Source organism: Arvicanthis niloticus, chromosome 20 (genome assembly GCF_011762505.2).
Source record: "Arvicanthis niloticus isolate mArvNil1 chromosome 20, mArvNil1.pat.X, whole genome shotgun sequence".
Taxonomy (NCBI): Eukaryota; Metazoa; Chordata; class Mammalia; order Rodentia; family Muridae; genus Arvicanthis; species Arvicanthis niloticus.
The window spans coordinates 27258116-27273903 of record NC_047677.1 but is presented as its reverse complement, the minus strand read 5'-3'; the positions used below and the strand labels follow the sequence as shown (position 1 = coordinate 27273903).

General features: G+C 46.7%; 1 protein-coding gene across 1 annotated transcript in view; it reads left to right on the top strand.

Moving 5' to 3' along the window:
* Positions 1–277: 277 nt before the first annotated feature.
* Macroh2a2 (macroH2A.2 histone) overlaps positions 278–15788 on the top strand; it is a 46085-nt gene continuing 30574 nt past the window's right edge. Inside the window, exon 1 of the mRNA XM_034524182.2 lies at positions 278–677. The gene's annotated coding sequence lies outside the window, so the exon portion shown is untranslated. The remainder of the gene's footprint in view (positions 678–15788) is intronic.

The window sequence follows — 15788 nt, the reverse complement described above, 5'->3', positions numbered from 1 at the left end:
CGGTCTTCATCCACCAAGATGCAGGTCTCCATCACTACACAACGGATCACCAGTATAAATTCTCGGTTCCTTTGGCGCGGTGCGCGACACAGTAACATGTTTGGTGATATTTTCAGATCAGGGCTGCATCCAAGGTGGCGTGTGTGTGTGTGTGTGTGTGTGTGTGTGTGTGTGTGTGTGTGTGTTTTCACCTCATCTCATAACGGGCAGATGAACGCCCACACCTCTTACTCTCAGCAAAGGTGGGTCGAGCTATCTGGAGCCTGTGGCTGGTGACCACAAGGCCTTCGTGCTGGGCTCTAGGGAAGCGAGGTCCTCGCAGCCAACAGCTCCGCGAGGCGCAGGCCCGGTGGTTCCACTGCAGAAGGACAATAGCTCATCAAGCCCCACGAAAGCCCCCGGACCCGTCGCGGAGCCTGGGCTGGCGGGGGATGAGGCTGAGCGACTCCTCCTAGAGGTGGTTATGTGGAGAAGGAGCAATCCCTTCTCCCTCCTCCTCCTCCCCCCGCTACTATCCGCGGCCCGGAGAACTGCCGCTTGCCGCCATTGACACGCACAGATACAACCCCAAGAAAGGCAGGGTCCTGCCCGGTACCGGCGGCACGCGGGCCGAACCTGCGGCCGGGATTGGCGCACGTTAGGCCACCGGGCGCCCGGAGCCCGCGGTGCAGCACCAGGTGAGCCCGCCATGCCCGTGGCATCATTGTTTCGGGGGGCGCCGGGGGTCTGGAAACAAAACCCTCTTGCCCGTGCAGTGCAGGGGCCGAAGGGAGCCACGGCGCCTCCCCGCTGCAGCCCTGTGGGCGCACCCCGGTCACCGACCCACCTCTGCCACAGAAATTAATAAATCGATCTGCCCAACTTGCTTCCTCGGGAGATAAAAGGGGGGTTTCCCGAAGACGCCGAGCGATGCCCGCCGCTGGCGAGGGGCCGGGGCACCCTGGGCCAAGCAGGGAGGATGCAAAAATCCGGGGTCCCGCGGCCCGGCTGGCGGTGCCGGGAGCCCTGGGCTTCGAGGATGCGGAGCTCCGGGCGAGTGGGAGGGAGGAGGGAGGCGCCCGGGCGCCGAGGGGACCGGGAGGGGGACGCTGGCTCGCCAGGGCCGAGGGCGCGCGACCGGGGCCTCTGGGGTGCCGAGCTGGGCGCGGGGCTGACAATGGAGGAGGACGCAGAGACGCCGGGGCGGCGCGGGCGCGGAGCCGGGATGCTGTGGGCGCCGCGGAGGAGGAGGACGTGGGGCCGAGCACTCCCCTCCGGTTCCCTTTCCGGGGCGATCGGTGCTTCCACCGGCAAATGGCGGCCCCTGAACGGCTCGCTCTACCGGTCCCAGCTGCTTAATTTGCGCGGGAAAATAATAATAATAGTAACAATATCAAGAAGAGGGGGATCAAAGTCAAGTCAGGAAAAGGCGGCAGCCGAGGCCCGGGGTAGGAGTCAGCCCTGCCTCCCCGGTTGCCAGAGCGCCATCAAGGTGCACCGCTTTCCAGCCCCGCTAGCCTAGGATGGCTCCCCAGAGTGGCTTTCCACGCCTTTCCTCTTGGGGGCGCCCTCAGCTCCTGCCCTCTTTGTTTCTCTCAACAATGGCCAAAGGGGTATCGAACCCCACCCCGCCCCCCAACGCCAATTGAGCCTCCTTCTTCAGGAGCTCAGCATTACTGGTTGTGCCTGGGCTTCAGATGAGCCACGGGTGGCCATTATTGCAGCATCTGGGCCGTGGTTCTTCTGGGGGTGAGGGAAGTGTGGAAGGGGCCAGTGGAAAAAACCAAAGAGTGGACGGATGCAGCGGGAACTGGTCTCCAGTAGCCCAGACTGGAAAGCAGTTCTCCAGGTGAGCTGGCAATCTTAGCTTCAGAGGAAATCACAGCAAGAGGCCATACACCCCAGGAGCCCTAGGGCGAGATCAATCCTATGGGGAACAGCCTTCTTGGTTCATCGGCTGTTTATGTTGAATTGAGTGGGGGTAGGGGGGAAGCAAACCTTATTCAGAATCAAATGTCTTCGCTTATATCGTCTCCAAACAAACTAAACTGTGCGTAGTCCCCAGTCCGCTCCGTCTGCCAGAGTGAAAGAGAACTCTCACAAGTAAATGCTCAGAACTCCAGAACCCGCAGACGGTGCCTTGGAGTTTTCAGAAATACTGAAATGCAAGAACTCAGATATTAGAATCCCTCTGTAGGAAATTGTATCTTAATAAAATAACTCATATCGGCAAGATCTCTTTCCTTGCATCCAAATTCCCTCTTAAAATACTGTCTTCCTCTCCTCCAGTGTGTCCTGCCCTAACCGTGGTTCTGCCTCACCTGAATCCGCTCTTCTTAGCCTTTTAGATGTGATTCACAGTCCTCTGCTATTTCAGAACTCTATGAAAAGAATTTACTCACCTCTGTGGATGCAGAAAGATTCTGACCCTATCCTTATTCCGCCTTGATGGCGGGGCTTACAGGATGTCTACGGCCTGCTGTGCCACAGCGAGCCAGACCCCCTGCTGATTACGACCTGAGACAACCAAACCCTGTTTTCTTTACCTCCTGCCGGGGAACCAGGAGGTGAATTCTGTGGCAGACAGCTTTAAATGGAAGATCTCAACACCCACCGAGAGGCCCGTGCAAAAATTGAATTCTCTTAAGACTGTTTTTTTTTAATAACCTTAAAGTTAGTTTTTTAAAGAAATAGCCTTAAAGTTAGTTGCCATCTTGATAAGTGCCTTTGAAAAAGTGTGTGTTGTAGAGATGAGCTAAGACGATGGATCAGGGATCAGCCAGCCAGCGTTCATTGGGCATGAACTCTTAAACAGATCCAGGCAGAGAGAGCAACGTGGATTTGAGGGAATCTGGGGTCCACTCTCTGTGAGCATCCCACTTCAGGCCTGGAGAGATGCTAAAATAAAAATGCAGCCAACACAAGGAAAAAAGTGTTATCACTTCTGCTCCTGGGAAATTGGGTATCTTTTATTGCCTAGGGTTGTGTGCCTGCCGACAAAGACCGCATGGCAGTTAGGCACTGGTTTTTTACGAGTGTGTGTGTGTGTGTGTGTGTGTGTGTGTGTGTGTGTGTGTGTGTATAAAGGATGCATGTGCCACAGTGCCCGTATAGAGGCCAGAGGACAATCCCAGGGATCTGTCCAGGCCTTGTTTGAAACAGTCTCTTTGCTTCTTTATCCTTCACATAGGCCAAACCAGCTTTTGGCCGTTCTGCCCTTGGGCTTCTGATAATTCTGACGGTGGCTGAAATTTTTCTGAAGAGCTACTGGGATTACAAATACTGTATGCATCAGGCTTTGACATAGGTTCAAAAATTTGAATTCAGGTCTTCATGCTTGGGTGGCAAGAGCTTCTGCCCAAGGAGCCATCTCCGTAGCCCTGAGCCTGGCACTACTAAATATATAATATTTATATAATTTATATATCCATGCTATAAAGTATCATTTATATATCCATGCTATAAAGTAGCAGTTAGTGTTTTTTTTTTTCTGATACCGTTATGTTTACTTATTGTGTGTATAGCATGCAGGTGAAGGTCAGAAGGCAGCTTGCTGGAATTGGTTCTTTCCTTCCACCATGTGGGTCCTGGGGATCAAATCCAGGCTCTTAGGCTTGCTAGCAAGCATCTTTACTTCCAAGCCATCTTTCTAGCACTCCGTCTCTTGGTATACATCTCACTGAAGCAAACAGTGAGCTCCATATGTGCAAACATTCATGGCAGAGCATTGGTAGTTTCAACATTGAAAACCCGGTAACAGCCAATAGTGAGGAATACAGTACATAATCCCTCACACACATACGTTCTGGAATATGAGACAGCCATAAAAAAGAATAAAGTCGGCGTGTATGTACCATGAAAGATCGCCAAGGCGTGCTATCGATAAAGAAAGAAAGAGGCAAATTGCAGACACACAAAAAGATAAACTGTAGGTCTCTACAAATGAAAACTACCGTGTAAATGGGTAGGAAGTGTAAAGAAGACAGTCAAAGGACTGTGGAGAGCCTTGGACCACAGCTACTGTGGCTGCCGTGACCTTTGGCATTGGTCAATCCGTGGATTGCTTGGCCAGGCACACGCAGGCGAGTTGTTTGGAAATGATACCATATAACGGGATGGAAACCCACAGAGTGCCGAAGGTTTTAAAGGAAAGAGAGATTTCAGACTGGAAGGGAGGAGCAGGGGTAGGCTTGCTAGAGAAGGCGGCAGGATTGGATGGAAGTGGCTGAGAGATGAGGCAAGAGGTGCTCCCTCACCTCCTCCTCCATCTCCAATAGGATTGTATGTGACATCCCAACAAGGCTGAGTTCGGGCCTGGACTACCAGCTTCCCACTGAAGGACAAACTAAAAGAACACTAACAGTGGTTTTCATCGAACGGGTCCATGGGAAGTTTAGCAGAAAGCAGGAAATAAAGGAAGGAGAAAGAATTAGTAGGTGCTTCTTTTGTTTTAGCCTAGGCTGGCCTTGAACTCTGGCCAAGAATGATTTTCCTGATCACCCCTGGGTCCCTACCCTTCTACCTCTCAGGTCCCCCGGTTACATGTATGGACCCCCCCTCACCTAGTTCATACAGTCATTGAGACTCAAAGCCAGAGCTTCAGGATGCTTCAGGATGCTAAGACAGCACTCCTCCAGCTGAGCCTGGGAGCCACCTCCGGAGCCTGGGAGTCCAGTGGCAGCACAGAAAGGCTGTGTTTCCAGTGGCAGCTGGGAGGCAGGGAATTTCTCTTAGGAATTAAACTGGAGGGGATGACAGCTATTTGAAAAGATATTTCATTTCACAAAATAAAGAGGAAACCTAAAAATGCTTTTGTAAAAGGTTTAAAATATATTCATGTTATTGTTTTGTGTGTCTGAAGACCACTTTCAAGAGCCAGTTATCCTCAGCTTCCTCTTCCCCCATATGGGACTAGACCTCCGGTCTGCAGGCTTTGGCCGCAGTCACCCTTTCCTACCTAACCATCTTGCTGGCTTTAAAAACGCTTTTGAAGGGCTGAAAAAGCACTGACTGCTCTTCCAGAGGTCCTGAGTTCAATTCCCAGTAGCCACATGGTGGTTCATAACCATCTGTTATGGGATTCGATGCTCTCTTCTGGTGTGTCTGAGGACAGTGACAGTGTGCTCATATACATAAAGTTTTTAAAAGGGGAGGGGGAGGAGTTCTTTGACTTAAGAAAAAGAAAAATTCTTTTGAAGCAAAGTATTTAAGTCATTTCTTAAATTTTAAATTATTCACTCATTTAAGGAATACTTATTAAATGTCAGCTGTGTCCCTAGCGCTGTACGTAAGAGGAGATGCTTCCAACAGAGTAAGGAAAGATCCAGGAACTGGGGGGTGGTGGTGGTGGGGGATGGGGGGTGGTTCCAGGTGAGATTTCACACAGTGTAGCTGTGGCATGTCTTTCCCTGACTCCCGAAAGTTGTTATCTGTGGCATGCACACACACACACACACACACACACACACACACACGAATAAAGAAACATAATTAAAAAAAAATTTTGTAATGGCTTCCTTTGAAGAAATAAACCAAAGGGTTCATGTTGAGAGCCAGTGTGTGAGCTCAGTGATAAAGAGCCTGCTACCAAACCTGGTGACCTGACTGATTTCCTGGTGGTAGGGGAGACCCAGCTGCAGGGAGTCCTCTGTACTCCACATGAGTCCCGTGGTACGTGCATGAATACACACAATGATAGATAGATGGATGGATGGATGATAGATAAACAGACAAAAATATAGATGATAGATAGACAGATGGGTGAGTGGATGGATGGGTGGATGATAGATAGATGGATGGATAGATGATAGACAGACAGATATAGATAGATGGGTGGGTGGATGGATGGATGGATGATAGATAGATGATAGATGGATGGATAGATGATAGACAGAAAAGAAAGATAGAAAGATATAGACAGATGGGGTGAATGATAGAGTGGTGGGTTGATGGATAGATAGATAATAGATGGAATGATAGGTAGATAGATAAAAATATAGATGATAGAAAGATATAGATAGATGATACATAGAAAGATAGATTCATAGATAGATAGATAGATAGATAGATAGATAGATAGATAGATAGATAGATAGATGAGTGGATGGATAGATAGATAGACAGACAGAGTAATCATTGAAATGCAACAATTTAAAAGTTTGTGTTGATTGCATGTGCACTGCCAGCCAGGTTCTATTCTGATAACTTGATATGAATGAATGCCTTTAGTTCTGACTGAGACACCACAGATAGCTGATGTTACTATCCCTGCCCTTCAGAAAAGAAAGCAAAGGCTGAGGAGGTGCCAAGGGACTCCAGCCCAGGAAGCCTGCCAGCACTCTCTATCCGTGTATTTAAAAAAAGGAGGAGCGGGGGCTCTCAACACTCTACTGATTCTGTGTTGATTTTTGCAGATTGTTCCGAAGTATGAAAATTTTTATTTTTTTATTTATAAAACTTAATTGTGTCACTGCCAGGAAACCCCTCTGGAGCCATGACAAATGAAACGTAAAGAGACTCTGATGGAGCTACGTAGAGCCGTACTTTAAACTGTCGTGTCACAGAGTATTAAGTGAGATAAATCTGGTACTGTCTCTGAAGCACTTGATGTTCGTTTATCCATCCTGGCATCCATCATACTTTGCCCGATTTATTTGACTGGCACTGCCAATTTGGGCCTTGAATGGAGTAAGTAATTCAGGTCAGAATTCCCATGCTTTGACATAAATAGGGACCAGACGTACACATGAGCCACCAGCCCAGGGACACCACCTTGGCTAATCTCCTGATGTTACAAGAGTCATTGAATTGTTCATTTTTTTTAATTTCCGCATTTATTTATTGTGCGTATCTATGTATGTGGCTGTACACATGCCAGTGTGTGCACATGCTATTGCACATACGTGCCGCTGAGTTTGCAGAGTGCATACTTGCTGAGTTCAGAGGACAGCTTGCTGGAGTCAGTTGCCTCCTTTCCCATGTGTGCCAAGGATCATACCTGGAGTGTCAGGTTGGCACAGTCAGTCTGCCTCAAGATCTGAGTGTTGTTTCTGGCTATGAGATGTCATTTTAAGGATATAATTCATATGCTTCGATTTGGTTGTTTCCATGAGAATTAGGCAGAAACACAATAAGGTCAAATCTGATTCATCTGAACCCCAGGCTCATGCTTGCTGGGAGATCCTGAGAGCAGTGTATGCACAGAACAGTGGAACTTTTATTTTCCACAACCCTTGCTGGTCAATAAAGCATAAAGTTAAGCAGTGGTGGTGGCCTATGGAGAGGTCAAGTCAGTAGCTTCCAGGATAGGTGGCATAAATGTTTAGGTCAGAGGATAACCCACTGCGTTCCCCATCAGCACAGGAAAGCTACAAATTGATTATTCTTGAAGAATTTCAATCAAGACATAATCAATTCGAGTAATCCTGGGCCCAGGACTCTGCATGTATGTCCATGTGATATGTGATTACATGTTTGTAGGTGTATGTGTGTATGTGTATGTGGAGACCAAAGGTTGACCAATTCTTTTTAAACATTTTTTGGGGTGGATATGTATCTGCCTATATGTTTGTGTGTAGACGTCAGAGATCAGAGGATAGCTTGAAGGCTTTCTCTCCAGGCTTGGCATTAAGTGTCTTTACCAGCCCTGGACCCAGCCCTGGACCCAGCTCCATGGCTTTTGGTATTTTGTTTTGGTTTGGGTTGGTTGGTTGGTTGTTGTTGTTGTTGTTTTTCTAGACAGGGTTTCTCTGTGTAGCCCTGGCTGTCCTAGACTCCACTCTGTAGACCAGGCTAGCCTTAAATTCAGAGATCCAACTGCAGATGCCTCCTAAGTGCTGGGATTAAAGGCCTGTGCTACCACACCTGGTTCTAGTCTGAGACCGGATCTCTCTATATAGTCCTGCCTGGCCTGGAACCCCTTTCGTAAACCATGATGTTCTTGAACTCAGAGAGATGTTCTTGAATTCAGATATCTGATTGTGTCTGCCTCCCTCCCTATAGATATGTGTTGCTGTGCCCAGCCCAGCCCCTGATTTTTTCCCCCTCCCTTCTCCCTCTCCCTCCAGTCCCGATTGCTCAAGCCCAGAGGTTTATTTATTTATTATTATATGTAAGTACACTGTAGCTGTCTTCAGACACCCCATAAGAGGGCATCAGCTCTCATTACAGATGGTTGTGAGCCATCATGTGGGTCCTGAGAATTGAACTCAGGATCTCTGGAAGAGCAGCAGTCAGTGCTCTTAACCGATGAGCCATCTCTCCAGCCTACCACCACATGATTTTTAAGAAAAATTCTCTCATTGAACTTGAATCTTTCTAATTTGGCTATGCTGGGTAGCCAGTGAGCCCCAAGGGTTCTCCTGAATCCTAGAATCTCCCCATGGAGGAATTAAGGACTCATACCACTGCATCTGACTTTTCACATGGGTGCTGGGAATACAAACTCTGATCCCCACACTTGCAAATTGAGCCATTGCCCTAAATGGAATGTTTGCTGTAAACGGAAAGTTTACCTTTGCTGTTCTTAGACTGACAAAGGTGTATCACCATCATGGGTGGGTGGAGACAAGGCTGTTGTGGTGCTCAATAAAGTTGGTTTTCTTTTCTTTTTTTCTTTTTTAAAGATGTATTTATTTATTTTATGTATATGAATACACTGTAGCTATCATCAGATACACCAGAAGAGGGCATCGAATCCCATTACAGATGGTTGTGAGCCACCATGTGGTTGCTGGGAATTGAACTCTGGACCTTTGGAAGAGCAGTCAGTGCCCTTAACCAATGAACCATCTCTCCAGTTCTGAAATCAGTTTTCTTTTTCAGCAATTATCAAAACCAACCTAGCAGTGACTTCAAAAGCAAGCTCTGGGCATGTGCCTGGCTTTTCCCAGTGTCAGCATTTGTAACAGGATCCTTTGTCTAGTATCTTTGTGGAACATCTTTTCTGGAGAAAGCCTCTAAGGTCAGTAGACACAATTTTATCAGGTGGAATTCCACAGAGTCTGGAGCAGGTTTCCAGGCACCTGGCTCCCCTTCCCAGCCCTCTCCCATCTTGTTCTATAGTAAAAGCTCCTGTAAGCTTTTGTTCAAGCCAAAGAGGAGTTTTAAAGACTCTACTGATTGGCCTGAGGATCACCCACAGGTGGTTGTTGAGAAATAATCTAATGGTCTACCACCATTGGCTCTCCCTGAGACCACAGAGGGAATGGTATGATAAGAACAGTAGAAGCTTTACAGTGCTAACATTTATTGATAGAAAACAAAAAACCTCAAAGTGTTTAGTCTAGTTCCTGCCCGCCTTTTTGTGTAGGGAATAGGGGAGGTGGAGGAGGCGGGGGGGGGGGGGCTGAGGGGGGAAGGGAGTGGATACACATACTAATCTGCAAACACTACCTGCCACCAGCCACTCCCAAGGAAATGGAAGGAGAGTAGGGGGTGAGGGTAGAAATGGAGTTGGGGAGGGGGATGCTCCAGAGGCTGTTGCCTGTGTTCAGCTTAGACGATCAGGTTGAGAGCAGACAGTCCCATGTCTAGGGAAACCCTTGGTGGGTCAGGTATCATCAGCTACCTGGGACCCTCACTCCAATCCCTTGAGCAACTTATCTTGGCTCAGATAACAGGATGCTGCTTGTAAGAAACTCCATTACTAGCTGAAATCAATCAGAGTTTGAGAAAAACGAGACAATTAGTCCACAGTTCCCATTTGTCCATCCTTAAAGAACAAAAAGGCAGGCAGGCACTAGGCTAAACACACTAAGGGTTTTGTTTGTTTGATTGGTTGGTTTTTGGTTTTGGTTTTGGTTTTTCATCAATAAGTAGACTCGGGTATAGTGAGGTGTCTCAGTGGGTAAAGGCACTTACCCTCTACAAGCCTGATGAGCAGAGCTTCAGGAAAGTAGAAGACAAAGGATTCCATAGTTTTCCTCTTCATTTCCACACATGCCATATGCCCCTGTCTTAGTTAGGGTTTTACTGCTGTGAACAGACACCATGACCAAGGCAACTCTTATAATGACATTTAATTGAGGCTGGCTTACAGGTTCAGAGGTTCAGTCCATTATCATCAAGGAGGGGAACATAGCAGCATACAGGCAGGAATGGTGTGGGAAGAGCTGAGAGCTCTACATCTTCATCTGAAGGCTGCTAGCAGAATACTGGCTTCCAGGCAGCTAGGATGAGGGTCTCAAAGCCCACACCCACAGGGACACACCTACTCCAACAGGGCCACACTTTCTAACAGTGCTACTCCCTGGGTTGAACATATACAAACCATCACAGCCCCCAAGCACACATCCAAAAGGCAAGCTGGTGCATTTTCTGATTGGCTTTCTTCTGGGGTACATTTTTAACTCAGGTTTTAAAACAAAATTATTAGTCATCTTTCATCCATCTAGTATCATTAAGGGCCAAATGTATTTATATTAAAACAGCATATGAATACCTGAGAAGAAATAAACACATCAACAACATCTGCTTTTCTCTTGTTGAAGAAAACCATTAGCTTTGGTTCAATGGAGACAAGAAAATAAATGTGTTAAAAGTCACCATGTGCAGTTGGAAGAGGTGGCTCGGTTAGTAAAGTACTTACCTTGTAAGCACAAGGAACTGAGTTTAATCCCCAGAACCCACGTAAAAAAACCTCAGGTTTGGGGCTGGAGAGATGGCTCAGTGCATAAGGGCACTTGTTGCTCTTCTAGAGGACCCAGGTTTGATTCCCAGCGCCCACATGGCAGCTCACAACTATCTGTAACTCCAGTTCCAGGGGATCTGATTCCTTCTTCTGGCTTCCATGGGTACTGCATGCACATGTTGCATAGACATACATGCAGACCAAACACCCATACACATAAAATAAAAGTAAATACATCTTTTTAAAAAAAACCAGTTGGCTTGGTGGTGTATATGCGCATATAATCCCTGTGCTTGGGAGGTGGAGCTGAGTGGATCCCGGGGTGGGCATGCTGGCCAGCCTATCTCCTCACATAGATGAGCTCCACACCAGGAGACCATGAATGTCTCAGAAAACAAGACACGCGGCTCCTGATAAGAGACTCGGAAGTGACCTTTGCCTTCCGAGTGTATTTTTGTGCACACATACCCACAAACTTGCATTCGTGTTTGTGCACTCAAGGTCCACGCACACTCATGCACGCACAGTGCAAATTACATATAAATATATATAGCTAGTGCAAGTTACAATGTCCTCGACTCCTGAAGAAATCTTAAATCCACTCTGTGGGCCTCATCTCTTCTGACATTCGCTGGAATGACCCAGGCGGCCCACGTCCTCTGCCTCTGAATTACAAAAAGCACAATGCAAGCTTCCCACTCCACTGCATGGATGGAAGTGCATTTTTTAAAAAAGGGAGTGATTTGTTTTCCAATAGTATAATTTAAATCAAATGGGCTAATGCTGGGTTTTCATGTGCATGGTTGGTTAATTTGGTTAATCTGACCCTCGTGTCATTTGATAAAACTACATTTGGTGTTGCTCTTTCCGTGATAAACGGTTACCGTGTTTTAACATATGGGATGGTGAAATTATTGACTGTTCTCAGTCACTCAAAAGACAAAATGCCGTGGAAAGTATTATTTGTACCGTAATCGCTTGCCCTTGGAGTCCCTAAATGGCAGTGTAATAGAGCTAGTGATTTAGCTGGTATCACTGAAAATGGGTTTCACAGCTACAGAATAATGCCAACCAACTATTATTATCTCAATACAGTACTCAAGAGTAAGACACCAAAATATGTTAGAACTCTATTAGGCATGGGAGCTGTCAAGAGGCTCTGTTTCCTGGTTCATACCCTTTAAAACACAGTGCTGCATATAGTTAATATATTTATACTGAGTTCCTTTATGTCCTATTTGGTTCCATTTTATCTCATTTGACTCTCCCAAAGGACAGCTATGGACTGACAGAGATAGCTACATCCCAGTGGCGTCTGCTTCGGTTTTTTTTCCATAAATATTTACAATCTACAATCTTCTGGAGCACAGAGGAGGGAAATGCCACAGGTGCCAGTGCAATTTAACACAGTCCACTTACCCACCAGGGACAGTGCTTCATGTTCATGTTGGAAAATGTCTCGGAAAACAGTATTTAAGGTTGGTTTTTTTTTTTTTTCATTTCCTGCTTTCAGATAGCACAGGGGAATTTTGACTGGTATAGCTCTAAAGCAAAGGATCACAAAAGAATACTTTAAACAGCATTAGGATTTTAGGTCCTTTTGCAAGACACATGAACAGACATGACCTGGGACTCGATGACAACAGCAATTACAGCTAGCACCATCCTTTGTCTTTCCTGACTCTAGTCTTCTTTAAAAGCCACCAGCTGAGGATGCTGAGGTGTAGCTCATTGGTGGAGCATTTGTCTAGCATTACTGAGTGTCTGGGTTCTGTGTACACACACACACACACACACACACACACACACACACACACACAAAACCCCGTCTCAAATAGAGCAAAATAAGAGGGTTGAAGAGATGGCTCAGCGGCTAACAGCACTAGGTGATCTTCCAGAGGACCTTGGTCCACTCCCCAGCACCCACATGGCAGCTCACAAAGCTGTCCGTAATTTCAGTCCCAGGGGATCTGACACCCTCTTCTGGCCTCTGTAGGGACTGCATACACATGGTGCACTAGGGACTGCATACACATGGTACACTAGGGACTGCACACACATGGTGCACTAGGGACTGCATACACATGGTGCACTAGGGACTGCACACACATGGTGCACTAGGGACTGCACACACATGGTGCACTAGGGACTGCACACACATGGTGCACTAGGGACTGCACACACATGGTGCACTAGGGACTGCACACACATGGTGCACTAGGGACTGCACACACATGGTGCACAGACACATGTAGTCAAAGCACTCATACTCATAAAAAAATTGGTTTTTTTTTTGTTTAAAGAAGTAACATAGACAAAAAGAATAAATAGCTTTTGGAAGAAGTGTAACTGCTTTGAAAATTGTCTTTCTTTCTTTCTTTCTTTCTTTTTTTTTTTTTTTTGTTTGTTTGTTTTTTGAGACAGGGTTTCCCTCTATAACCTTGGCTGGAACTCTGTAGACCAGGTTGGCTTCAATTATAGAGATCCACCTGCCTCTGCCTGCCAAGTGCTGGGATTAAAGGTGTGTGGCCACCACTGCCTGGCAAGATATTTTTCTTTTTTCTTCTGTTTTTTGTTTTGGTTTTTTTTTTTTTGGTTTTTTGTTTGTTTGTTTGTTTGTTTGTTTTTTCCAAGACAGGGTTTCTCTGTGTCCTGGCTGTCCTGGAACTCACTCTGTAGACCAGGCTGGACTCAAACTCAGAAATCCACCTCCCTCTGCCTCCCAAGTGCTGGGATTAAAGGCGTGAGCCACCACCGCCCGGCTTTCTTCTGTTTCTGACAACTGTTTTTCACATTTACTTGTGTACTTTTTATTTGCATGGCGGAAATGAGAGATTGAACTAAGGTTGTCAAACTTTGTGGCAAGCACCTCCAGCCACTGAGCCATCTCACAGGCCCCTAGTTTTGTAGAAGCAAGCTATCAAGTAGCCCAGGTTGGCCTGGAACTCACTTTGGAGCCAGCAATGTCCACCTTCCACCCACCTGTATACCAGCTGGTGTACCCAGCTCAAAAGCGTCATTTTCATTTAAGAATGGGAAGAGAGTGAGATCATTCCTATTACGTTTTTAAAGGTTTATGAATTTATTATGTATACCATGTTCTGCCCACATGTATGCCTGCACACTAGAAGAGGGCACCAGACCCCATTACAGATGGTTGTGACCAACCGTGTGGTCGCTGGGAATTGAACTCAGGACCTCCAGAAGAGCAGCCGGTGCTCTTAACCTCTGAGCCATCTCTCCAGCCCTATTTTTTTATTTTATGTGACTATGATATAATTGCATCATTTCCCCTTCCCTTTACTTCTTCTACACCCTCCTCTTTGCCCCTCACCTTGTTCCTTTTCAAATTCATGGCCTCACTTCTGTTATTGTCTATATGTGTGTGCGTGCATATGTAGTCCTAAATACAGAAATACAACCTACTTAGTCTGTATAATGTCTATTATATGTGTCTTTTTAGGACTTCCAGGGCTTTCCATGTGGTACTGGATAACTTCCCTAGGAAAGACCATCTCTTCTGCCCTCAGCATCCCTTAGTGGCCTGTGGTCCTTTGTGTACGGTTGAGGCCTCTCCATCTTCCCTCCTTCCACTTCAAATGTCTCTTGGTGTGGTCCTTGTTCCGGCTGTGTTACGTAATCATGCTGATGAGACGTCGTGGGTGTGGCTCCTGATAGTCATAGGACACACAACCGTGGTTCTTACAGTCTCTCCGCCCACTTTTGCAATGATTCCCGCCCGAGCCTTAGGTGCAGGAAGGTGCAGGAACTGTATTATAGGTGTATTCGCTGGAACTGGGGTCCACAGGCTGTATGTACTTTGATTGGCTGTTGTTTTCTGTAATGGGCTCTGTCTGTTACCAAGAGGCATCTCCTTGATGAGCTCTTGGAGGATTCTCCACATGGATTACCCAATGCCTTATTGAGGCACAAGTTACAGGACTGCAGACAATGAGGTCAGTACTAATGACACAGTCGTATGTATTTAAAAAGGCATCTTTAATATAGAAGCCCACAGGCAGCAGAGCCATGGGGCTGGGGTGCTGCTCAGTGATAGGGTGCTTACTTAGTACATGTGGTACCCTGGCTTTCATCCTTAGCACCTTGAACAAGACATAATTACAGGTGTCTGTCATCTTACAGTAGAGTTCAGTTCCAGGAGTCCCATAGCAAGGAGATAGCCCATGTGGAAAAGCACTGTAGTCACCCGCCCTTCCCAGAGCCCCATCTCAGCAGGACAGTCAGTACACTACGCAGAACTGGTTTCTTCCCCCCTGGGAAACTGGGAACTATAGCTCACTATAGCCCGGCAACACAAGAGAGCATCAAACTGTATTGTTGCTTGCATGCAAGATTCAGTTTCCAAATTGGAGGTACAGTTTCTACCAAATGCATCTAGCTGTCACATATCTGTCAAGTCAAAAAAATAAAAATAAAATAAATCAAAGAGTCATTGAGAGCCAAGGCCTGTCTACACATGTCTATGCTGGTGGACACTGAGCCTGACACAGAAACCCAAGACTTCCACAGCTCCCAGGGGCCCCAGGGAGGCCACTATAGCAAAAGAAATGCATGTTTGCTCCATATAGTATATGGTTGAGCCCCAAGAATTTAATAAGCATGCATGCCTTAACCACAGTGAGTGATGGATAAGACACATGCGCCTGTTGGGTGCTGCACACACTCTCAAGATGTGGAATTGGATTGGATGCTGCCAACCTCCTCCTTCTGCATTAACCTTTACCTGGCAGTTTGATTTATAGCAGTGGTTTTCAACCTTCCTAATGCTACAACCCTTTAATACAGTTCCTCACACAGTGGTGACTCCCAACCACAAAATTACTTCATAACTGTAACATCGCTCCTGTTCTGAACCATAATGTTAATCATCTGATGTCCAGAGTATCTGATACCAAACCCTCAGGGGGTAGCAACTCACAAACTGAGAACCACTGATTGACAACTACAATCAAGAACCCCACTTTGCCACAGCCAGATATCATCCAAAGGAAGACACATGGGGTGGGAGGGAAAGATGGCTCACTCAGTAACATCCTTGACTCCCAAGCATGAGAACCTGCATTATGGCCGTAGCACCCATGTAAAAAGCCAGGCGCAATAATGTATGCCTGCAATGCCAGCACTGGGGGAGTGAAGACAGAGGATCCATGGAGCCCAT